We start from the raw sequence: 10,908 nt of genomic DNA, 5'->3' as shown, positions 1-10,908 counted from the left end.
AACCTGACCTGCACATCCCTGGATGCTAAGGGGCAATTTTCTAGTGTGGTGTTGGGCGTTCTGACACACAGATGAGCCAACACGGTTGTATATGGTACAACGCTATTTTATTTAAACTTTCTATGTACAGTTTTGTCTTGATACTCTGCACGTGGGGATTCCCTGTTTGTGATCTTGTAACAGGTCTTGTCCGTGTCTTTGTCCCCAGACCTACTGACCACCAGGTGTCGTGCTTGTGCTTTTTATGTGGTTGGTGTTCTTGTGTGTGATTGGTTGTGGTGTTGTGTGCTCTGATTTGCCTGTTGGTGTGTCCATCATGATGTGTGTGTTTGAATATCATGACATCCCCCCTTTTTACAAAGATATGTGCCTACGTGGTAATAAATATGATCGCGCCGTGAGTGCATCTAAGAGTGTGTGTGTGTCGTGTACAGCAAGTGCATATGACGTAACTATTTATATGGGGCGATGTCGGGTGCGTCACACGAACAAGGTTGTACCATAACAGAACATGAATGCGAACGAGAAAAAAAACTTGAACAGTGGTCCAGTCAGACGATATCTGGAACGATAAACAACACCAGGTTATCATGTAAAATTGTGTAACTTGTTAGACATATGAACGGTGTTATAAGTCCAGTTATAAGACGAGTTCGGGTTGACCGCCTCAAGGGTGGGTCACGAACCACCGGCTGATGTGCAAGCCTGGCCATGGGTGGCGATGGAAGGGGCGTGATCTGCGGCAGCTCCACAAAGTCATCCTCGGAAGCCTGTTGAGGATCTGGCGTGTGCGTACTGTGTGGCTGTGAGCGTGGAAGTCGGCGAAGGGCGCGCCGATTGCGGCGACGCACTGAACCATCCGGCATGCGAACCAGGAACGAGCGGGGAGCCACATGTCGGAGGACTTCGGCCGGTGCTGACCAGCCACCATACGGTTGATGGACGCGTACTTTGTCTCCGGAGGACAGGGGGGGCAGGTCCGTCGCTCGTGTGTCGTACCGACCTTTCTGGCGATCACGCTGCATCTGCATGTTCCGAAGAACCGTCTCATGGTCCGTTGTTGGTGCCAGGATGGACAGTACCGTCGTCCTGAGGGAGCGACCCATTAGTAGCTGCGCTGGCGAGAGACCCGTGGACAGCGGGGCCGATCGATAGGCCAGCAAGGCGAGGTTAAAGTCCGATCCGGCAGCAGCCGCCCTGCAGAGGAGCCGCATGGCAATGTGGACGCCCTTTTCAGCCTTCCCGTTCGATTGTGGATGTAGAGGGCTGGATGTCACATGAGTGAAACCATATGCTGCGGCAAAGGATGACCATTCACGGCTGGCGAAGCAGGGTCCATTGTCTGACATGACAGTCCTTGGAATGCCATGGCGAGCAAATGTTTCCTTGCAGGCCCCAATGACTGCGGACGACGTCAGATCATGGAGAGGCATGACTTCTGGGTAGTTTGAGAAGTAATCTATAATAATGATGTGATCTCTGCCGAGCGCGTGAAATAGGTCAACACCCACCTTCGCCCAGGGGGACGTCACCAACTCGTGTGGTAGAAGCGTCTCCGGAGGTTGCGCCGGCTGAAACCTCTGACAGGTTGTGCAATTGAGCACCATGTTGGCTATGTCTTCATTAATACCCGGCCAATATATCGCCTCTCGGGCCCTTCGTCTGCATTTTTCGACGCCCAAGTGGCCTTCGTGTAGTTGATTAAGAATCATCTGGCGCATGCTGTGCGGAATAACGATCCTGTCTAATTTCATAAGGACCCCGTCAATGTTGGTAAGGTCATCTCGCACATTATAAAACTGGGGGCACTGCCCTTTGAGCCACCCTTCCGTCATGTGGCGCATCACTCGCTGCAGAAGGGGGTCAGTCGCCGTCTCTGCGCGTATGTGGGCCAGACTAGGATCATCAGCTGGCAGATTTGCTGCTGTCAGAGTCACGTGTGCCTCAATTTGACGCACGAACCCCTCCGCATCTGGTGGTGTGCTCACTGCTCGGGAGAGCGTGTCCGCCACAATGAGATCCTTCCCCGGAGTGTAGATCAGTTCAAAATCATACCTCCTGAGTTTAAGTAAGATGCGCTGGAGGCGAGGGGTCATGTCGTTCAGGTCTTTGTTAATGATGTTGACCAGGGGGCGGTGGTCAGTTTCAACCGTAAATCGTGGCAGGCCATACACATAGTCGTGGAACTTGTCCAGTCCAGTTAACAAGCCCAGGCATTCTTTTTCTATTTGCGCGTAGCGCTGTTCGGTAGGGGTCATGGCTCGTGAAGCATATGCAACCGGGGCCCATGACGACGTGCTGTCTTTTTGCAGGAGTACCGCTCCAATACCAGATTGGCTGGCGTCTGTTGAGATCTTTGTAGGGCGAGTCGTGTCAAAGAACGCCAGTTTGTGCTTGAGCTCCTCCCATTCCAGCTGATGCGATTGCTGCCAGTGGAATTCTGTCGATTGTTTTACGAGATGGCGCATATTCGTTGTATGAGAAGCCAGGTTGGGAATGAACTTCCCAAGGAAGTTGACCATGCCCAGGAATCTTAGGACAGCCTTCTTGTCAGCCGGCCGTGGCATGGCTGTGATGGCGCTAACTTTGTCTGCATCGGGACGGACCCCTGATCGTGAGATGTGGTCCCCGAGGAATTTCAGCTCCATCTGGCCGAAGGCACACTTGGCGCGGTTGAGACGCAGGCCATTTTGTCGTATGCGGGTGAAGACACGTCGTAGACGATGCATGTGTTCCTGCGGAGTGGTGGACCAAATGATGATATCGTCCACATATACACGTACCCCTTCGATGCCTTCCATCATCTGCTCCATAATGCGGTGGAAAACTTCAGATGCTGAAATGATGCCGAATGGCATCCGGTTGTAGCAGAATCTGCCAAAAGGGGTGTTGAATGTGCATAGCCTTCGGCTGGCCGGGTCCAATTGGATCTGCCAAAATCCTTTGGACGCATCCAATTTGGTAAATATTCTGGCTTGCGCCATCTCGCTGGTGAGGTCCTCTCGTTTCGGGATGGGATAGTGTTCCCGCATGATGTTGTTATTCAGATCTTTAGGATCTATACATATGCGGAGCTCGCCAGAGGGCTTCTTTACACAGACCATGGAGCTGACCCATGGCGTGGGCTCCGTGACCCTGGATAGGACCCCTTTGTCCTGAAGATCCTGCAGTTGTAACTTGAGGCGGTCTTTGAGTGGCGCAGGAACCCTGCGAGGTGCGTGAACGACAGGGATGGCGTCCGGTTTGAGTCGAATCTTGTACGTGTATGGCAATGTCCCCATGCCTTCAAAAACCTCCTGGTTGTGAGCAAGGAGGGAATGGAGATTTGCGTGGAACTCAGCATCCGGGAAGTCGGATATCTCATCTGGAGAGAGAGACATAATGCGCTGTACCAGGTGAAGGACCTTACACGCCTGTGCGCCCAGTAACGAGTCTTTTGATGAGCCGACAACTTCGAAGGGGAGTGTGGCCGTGTGCATCTTGTGAGTTATCTGTAGCTGGCAAGATCCTATGGACGGGATGACGTTCCCGTTATAGTCAACCATCTTGAGCCGGGATGGCGTGATGGGTGGTTTGACCTTCATGGCCTGGAATGCAGAATGTGCAATCAGGTTGGCGGATGCGCCGGTGTCCAGACGGAAGGTGACGCGCGATCGGTTGACCGTCAGGGTGGCACACCACTCATCGGCTGGATTGATGGCATTGACCTTGTTGACATCGATGACGGAAACGCGGAAGGCATCCTGGTCATCTGCATCACTTAACTGGAAGTCTTGATGCGTGGGCTGGACGGTCCTTACTTGTCTGCGAGATTGTCGGGGATGTGCAGGATCCATGGGTTGAGCCGAACGACAGTGGGCAGCATAGTGGCCCATCTTGCCACATCTGAGGCACTGTCGGTTTTTTGCAGGACATTGCCCTTTTAAATGTACAGCTCCACAATTGCCGCACGTCATGACGTCACGGCGTTCGTTGCGCCACTGCGCATGCGCAGTGCGATCTTGCGGTGGGCGCGCCTGCGCAGTGCGTCCCTCGATGTGGCCGTTATTTTTGGCGCGCACCAGCGCGGGAGACCGCGAAAAGCGCGGGAAGCGGCCGCTGTCGTCCGGGCCGTGGGTCGGGAAGTAATCGACGGCCTGGATGCGTTCGGCGTCGTGGGCGGCCTGGCTTGCCAATTCGACGGCTGGGGACCCCCTCCGTGCCAACTCGGACGCCTGAAATCGGGCAAAACGGCAGGTAGCATTTTCGTGGAGGACACAGGCTTCCACAGCAGACGCTAAGGTGAGGCTTTTTATTTTAAGAAGCTGCTGGCGTAGGCCACTAGAGGCAACGCCATAAACAATCTGGTCCCTGATCATGGACTCTGTGGTGGTGCCGTAACCGCAGGACTGCGCCAGAATTCGGAGGTGCGTCAAAAAGGGTTGAAAAAGCTCCTCCTTACCTTGCAGGCGTTGCTGAAAGAGGTATCTTTCAAAGCTTTCATTCACTTCAACCTTAAAGTGCTGGTCCAGTTTGAGGATGACCGTGTCATATTTGGATTGGTTTTCGCCTTCTTCGAACACCAGTGAGTTGAAGACGTCGAGGGCGTGCTGACCTGCGTAGAAGAGGAGCATTGCAATCTTCGTTTCATCCGAGGCACTCTGTTTTTCGTTGGCACGGATGTACAGGTCAAATCGCTGCCTGAAGAGCTTCCAATTGGTACCTAGGTTCCCCGCGACTTGCAACGGCTGCGGTTTGTCGGTGCGGTCCATGTCCAGAATGGCAGGTTAGTTGGCAGGTATCGATCCACTCCTGTATCATGTGGTGTTGGGCGTTCTGACACACATATGAGCCAACACGGTTGTATATGGTACAACGCTATTTTATTTAAACTTTCTATGTACAGTTTTGTCTTGATACTCTGCACGTGGGGATTCCCTGTTTGTGATCTTGTAACAGGTCTTGTCCGTGTCTTTGTCCCCAGACCTACTGACCACCAGGTGTCGTGCTTGTGCTTTTTATGTGGTTGGTGTTCTTGTGTGTGATTGGTTGTGGTGTTGTGTGCTCTGATTTGCCTATTGGTGTGTCCATCATGATGTGTGTGTTTGAATATCATGACATCTAGCATGGCCAATCCACTTAAACCGCACACATTTGGGACTGTGGGAGGAAACCAGAGCACCCGGAGGAAACCCCATGGAGACACGGGGAGAACGTACAGACTCTGCACTATAATGTTCCTTCCCATTTCTACCCTTAGTTTCACTTTCTTTATTTTTTGTCATTATCGTTAAAGACCCATGGATGCTTTATGAACATATATCTTTAAGTCAAGCAGCAGAGAGAACGAGGAATTCAAGAAGTTACAACGTAGTATATGGTGCTGCTAGCTTTGGACAACAGAGCCCAGACTTCTCAGCACCCGAGTGATAATAATAATATTTTATTGTCACAAGTATGAAGTTACTGTGAAAAGCCCCTAGTCACCACTATTCCGGTGCCTGTTCGGGTACGCTGGTACGCTAATTGAACCCGCTCTGCTGGCCTTGTTCTGCATCACAAACCAGCTGTCTAGTCCACTGAGCTAAACCAGCCTGGGACTCGGTTCGATTGGTTGGGTGGTGACCAATGAAATTGCCAAAAGGCCGTATTCTGCCCAGTAACAGGTAGTGATTGGATCCTGCCTGAGTGGAATGATTTTCAGAGACCTAAGGAAAGCAGTTTTGAATCCTGGACACTCAGGGGAAGGAGCAGCTCTTCTTCTTCTCCTCTCTCTCTCCAGAAAGGCTGTGAGTTGCTGTATTTCTGAAACTGCAGAGACCTGAATGAGTCTACAGTGAAACCAGGTTGCAAACAAAGACCTGGATATGAAAGCTTACCATAAGACCATTAGATATTGGAGCAGAATTGGACCATTCAGCCCATTGGGTCTGCTCCACCATTCAATCATGTCTGAAATGTTCCTCATTCCCATTCTCCTGCCTTCTCCCCTTAACCTCTGATCCCCTTATTAATCAAGAAATACCCTTATTCATCATGAACACCAGACTTGTGCTCGAGGTGCTATTACCTACAGGGCTACAGATTAAGAGCTGGAAGGTGGAATTAGACAGAATAGTTCTTTCTTAGAACATCAGAATTAGGAACAGGAGTAGGCAATTTAGCCTCTCCAGCCTGCTCCACCGTTCAATACAATCATGGCTGATCTCTTCCTGGCCTTAACTTCACCATCCTGTCCGTTCTCCATAACCCTTCAACCCATTACCTATTAAAAATCTGTCTAACTCCTCCTTGAATTTACTCATTGTCCCACATTCCACCGCACTCTGGGGTAGCGAATTCCACAGATTCAGGACCCTTTGGGAGAAATAGTTTCTCCTCAAATCTGTTTTAAATTTGCTACCTCTTATCCTGAGACTATGACCTCTGGTTCCAGAATGCCCCACAAGAGAAGGTGGTAAAAGAGGGGGAGGGGTGGCATTGTTAGTCATGGACAGTATTACAGTGGCAGAAAGGACGTTTGATGCTTTCTCCCCATAACCCCTGATCCCCTTATTAATCAAGAACCTACCTATCTCTGTCTTAAAGACACTCAGATTTGGCCTCCACAGCCTTCTGCGGCAAAGAGTTCCACAGATTGACCACCCTCTGGCTGAAGAAATTCCTCCTCATCTCTGTTTTAAAGGATCATCTCTTAATTTTGAGTTGTGCCCTCAGGTTCTACCTTCTTCTACTAATGGAAACATCCACTCCACGTGCACTCTATCTCGGCCTCTCAATATTCTGTAAGTTTCAATAAGATTCCCCCTCATTCTTCTAAACTCCATCGAGTACAGAATCAGTGTGCTCAACCGCTCCTCATATGACAGGCTCTTCATTCCAGGAATCATTCTTGTGAACCTCCTCTGGACCCTTTCCAAAGCCAGCACATCCTTCCTTAGATACGGGTCCCAAAACTGCTCACAATACTCCAAATGGGGTCTGACCAGAGACTTATAGGGTTGAGGCCGAGAGGAGATCAGCAATGCTCGTATTGAGCGGTTCTCGAGGGGGCTGGATCGCCTACTCCTGCTCAAACTTCTTATGAATGGGGACCAGCTCTGAGGGGCCGAATTGACTTAATTCCGCTCCTATTCCTCACACTCCTACGAATTGAGTTGGTATTTAGAGGTGTGAAAATTCTGAAGGCTTTTGATGGAGTAAACAATGATGTTTTTATTGTGAAGGGGGACATTAAGAGCATAATTAAGAGTATAAAGTTGTAGGAGTTTGCATTCTCCCCGTGTCTGCGTGGGTTTCACCCCCACAACCCAAAAATGTGCAGGGTAGGTGGATTGGACACGCTAAATTGCCCCTTAATTGGAAAAAATGAATTGGGTATTCTAAATTTAAAAAAAGAGTATAATGTTTTCAATTGGTGAACGTTGGTGGCTGGGGAGTGGGGCAGCCATGTTGCTTTCAGACACGTGACCACCCAGGCGGCGCTTCCCGCCTTGACCGCAGGGCCCGCATATGCAAACGCATTTTGATGACGAAGCAGCGCAGGGGCGGGGTTTAACCGCGACAGCGAACAATGGTGAGTGGGCGGGGCCTGCCTTGGGTGGGGGATGGGCGGGGCGAGGAGGACGGAGGGAGCAGAGCGCCGATGGGCGGGGCCAAACTGACGTGGGGGGGGGCTAGCAGCGGGGTGGGAGGGGGTCAGTGGGACTGAGCTGCTGGCGTGAGCCGGTGTACAATCGGTGGGCGTGGTTGGTGGGTGGGAGGGGTGGGGCGAACAATCACTGATGGCTGGCGCTGACCAATCTGGGCGCAGCGGCATCCCGCCGGTGCGTGGGGGGGGTGACGTAGTGGGGGTGATGACGGAGTCGGGGGGAGACGTAGTGGCTGCATCCCGGGGCACTGACCAATCGGAGGGAGGCGGGCAGAGGGGCGGGGCCTCCGCCGGGGATGGAATGGGGGTCAGTTGCTCGGCCATTTTGTGCAGCCGGCCCAGGCTGAGGGTCGAAGATAGTGGGGGGGGTGAGTGTGGCCTTTGTAACCTCTCAGCTCCTCTCCCAACCCGTCTCTCCCCCCCCCTCTCTCTTTGGGGTTCAACGGGATGAGAGAGAAAAACAGCAGGAGCAGTGATGCAGTTGCTTGGGGGAGGGCAATTAAAGGGATGGCGTGGAATAAAAAATATGGCGTCAATAAATGCAATTAAAGGGGAGTTGCTGCCAAAAGGGATGGGGCAATTAAAGGGATGGCGTGGAATAAAAAAATCTGGTGTCAATAAATGCAATTAAAGGGGAGTTGCTGCCAAAAGGGATGGGGCAATTAAAGGGATGGCGTGGAATAAAAAAATCTGGTGTCAATAAATGTAATTAAAGGGGAGTTGCTGCCAAAAGGCAAAGGCATGAATCGAGGGGGGAACACCGAATGTGGGATGAAAGGGATCTGGGAATAAACGTTCTTGATTAAAGGGATGGTGTGCAATTGAAGGCAGGGGGCAAATAAATGGAAGGGCTGCAAGCAATTGAAGGGGCATTGAGGCTCGATAAAGGCTCAAACTGAAGGTTGCAGAGTGGTTAGCATTGCTGCCTCTCAGCGCCAGGGACTCGGATTCGATTCCGTTCACGGGGTGACTGACTGTGGAGGCTGCACGTTCTCCCCGTGTCTGCCTGGGTTTATTCCGGGTGCTCTGGTTTCCTCCCACAGTCCAAAGATGTGCAGGTCAGGAGGATTGGACAAGATAGGTTGCCCCTTAGTGTCCAGGGCTATGGAGCGAGGACAGGGGAATGGACCCAAGTAGAGGGTGCTCCTTCAGAGGGTCGGTCCAGACTTAATGGGCTGAAGAGCCTCTTTCAGCACGAGGGATTCTATAGGGAAAAAATGTTGGACAGGGGAGTTAAGTGGGCGGCTCGGTAGCACAGTGGTTAGCACTGTTGCTTCACAGCGCCAGGGTCCCAGGTTCGATTCCCGGCTCGGGTCTCTGTCTGTGGACTCTGCACGTTCTCCCCCTGTCTGCGTGGGTTTCCTCCGGGTGCTCCGGTTTTCTCACACAAGTATCAAAAGACGTGCTGTTGATGAATTGGACCTTTTGAATTCTCTCCCTGTGTACCCGAACAGGCGCCGGAATGTGGCGACTAGGGGATTTTCACAGTAACTTCATTGCAGTGTTAATGTAAGCCTACTTGTGACAATAAAGATTATAAGAGGGGACATTGTGATTCAATGGGATTGGGGGGGGGAAATGTGTCTGTGTGTGAATAATTAAAGGGACATTGATGGAATGAAAGCCATGGAGAGGGATGCTGCATCAGCTTTAAGTGAAGTCGGAGGACAAAAAGGAACGGGCAATTGATTTGGATGTGAGGTTAAAGGGATGGTGAAAATTAAATGGCATTGCGTTCTGAATTACAAGTGGGATAATGAAGGCATTTAAAGGAGCATTGGTGGCCAATAGGACATAAGTCACCGGAAGGAGTGAGCCTGTGATTAAAGGGATGGGTACAATTAAAGGGGGCAGTGTGGAGGTTAGCATTGCTGCCTCACGGCGCCAAGGTCCCAGGTTCGATCCCGGCTCTGGGTCACTGTCCGCGTGGAGTTTGCACATTCTCCCTGTGTTTGCGTCGGTTTCGCCCCCACAACCCATAGATGTGCAGGGTAGGTGGATTGGCCACGCTAAATTGCCCCTTAATTGGAAAAAATGAATTGGGTACTCTAAATTTATTTTTAAAAAGGGGGCAGTGTAATCTATTGAGGGGGTGGGAAATTATGAGCATCAGCGCAGAGGAAAAATTCTTTGGGCTTTTCACAGTAACTTCATTGCAGTGTTAATGTAAGCCTACTTGTGACAATAAAGATATAAGGGACATCATGTGTAGTATTAACTGGGCGTTGTGGTGAGAATGGATTGTTTTAATTCAAAGTTGTATTCGCAGGATGGGGGAATTAAAGGGACAGTGCCAAATAAAATGTTGGGGCGGGGGGTAAATAAAGGGGCAGTGTAAAGCTGTTAAAGGGGTGTTGTGGCGAAGTGGGCTGGGCAATTAAGGGGCAAGGTGTGATTACAGGGATGGCCATAATTAAAGAAATGCTGTGACCTGGGGGGGGGGGGCTGGGAAATGCAATTGATGGAGCATTGTCGGATTGGGTACTGCGTGTGCATTACGAATGAGCAAGTGTGCGTAATTAAGGTTATTATTCATGAATAGTTTAATGGGGCAATTTGTGCATTTGAAGGAAATAGTATCTCTGGAGACAGTATTATTAAGGGGGAAATTTGTTGCTCAATGAATAACTAAAAGTACAGACTGGGAAAAAGGGTCTCGCCTTCTTCTCTGACTCTGTGATGCTGACGGGATCATGTGCCTTAGGTGACTTATTCAAAAGCAGAATGTCCCCGATTGTCCTGGTTTGGGGGAAGGGCAACACAGTTAAAGTGACCATATCACTCCTATAGAATCCCTACAGTGCAGAAGGGTGGCCATTTGGCCCATCAAATCTGCGCCGGCCCTCTGAAAGAGCACTCTACATAGATGCAAACCCTTGCCCTATAAACCGCCCCCCCCCCCCCCCCCCCCCCCCCCCAGTAACCCCACTTAATCTGTGTATCTTTGCACACTAACCGGCAATTTTCTTTATCATGGCCAATCCACCTAACCTGCACAACTTTGGACTGTGGGAGGAAACCGGAGCACCCGGAGGAAACCCACGCACACACGGGGAGAACGTGCAGACTCCGCACAGACACACACTGAGCCAAAGTTGGAATTGAACCCAGGTCCCTGGCGTGCGAAGTGACGTGGCTGAAGTAGCAGTGCTGCTTGTGGGTGACGGATTGGACGAGGGTTGCAGTCAAAGAATCTCCGGTGGCTTTCCTGCTTGGCCACAACTGGGAGCCGCCCTGTTTACCCCTCCCACCGCCCTCCCAATCAGATGGCCAAAATG

The sequence above is a fragment of the Scyliorhinus torazame genome, chromosome 5, assembly GCF_047496885.1.
Source record: "Scyliorhinus torazame isolate Kashiwa2021f chromosome 5, sScyTor2.1, whole genome shotgun sequence".
Lineage (NCBI taxonomy): Eukaryota > Metazoa > Chordata > Chondrichthyes > Carcharhiniformes > Scyliorhinidae > Scyliorhinus > Scyliorhinus torazame.
The sequence above is the reverse complement of the archived record's forward strand: the minus strand, read 5'-3'. Positions refer to the sequence as shown.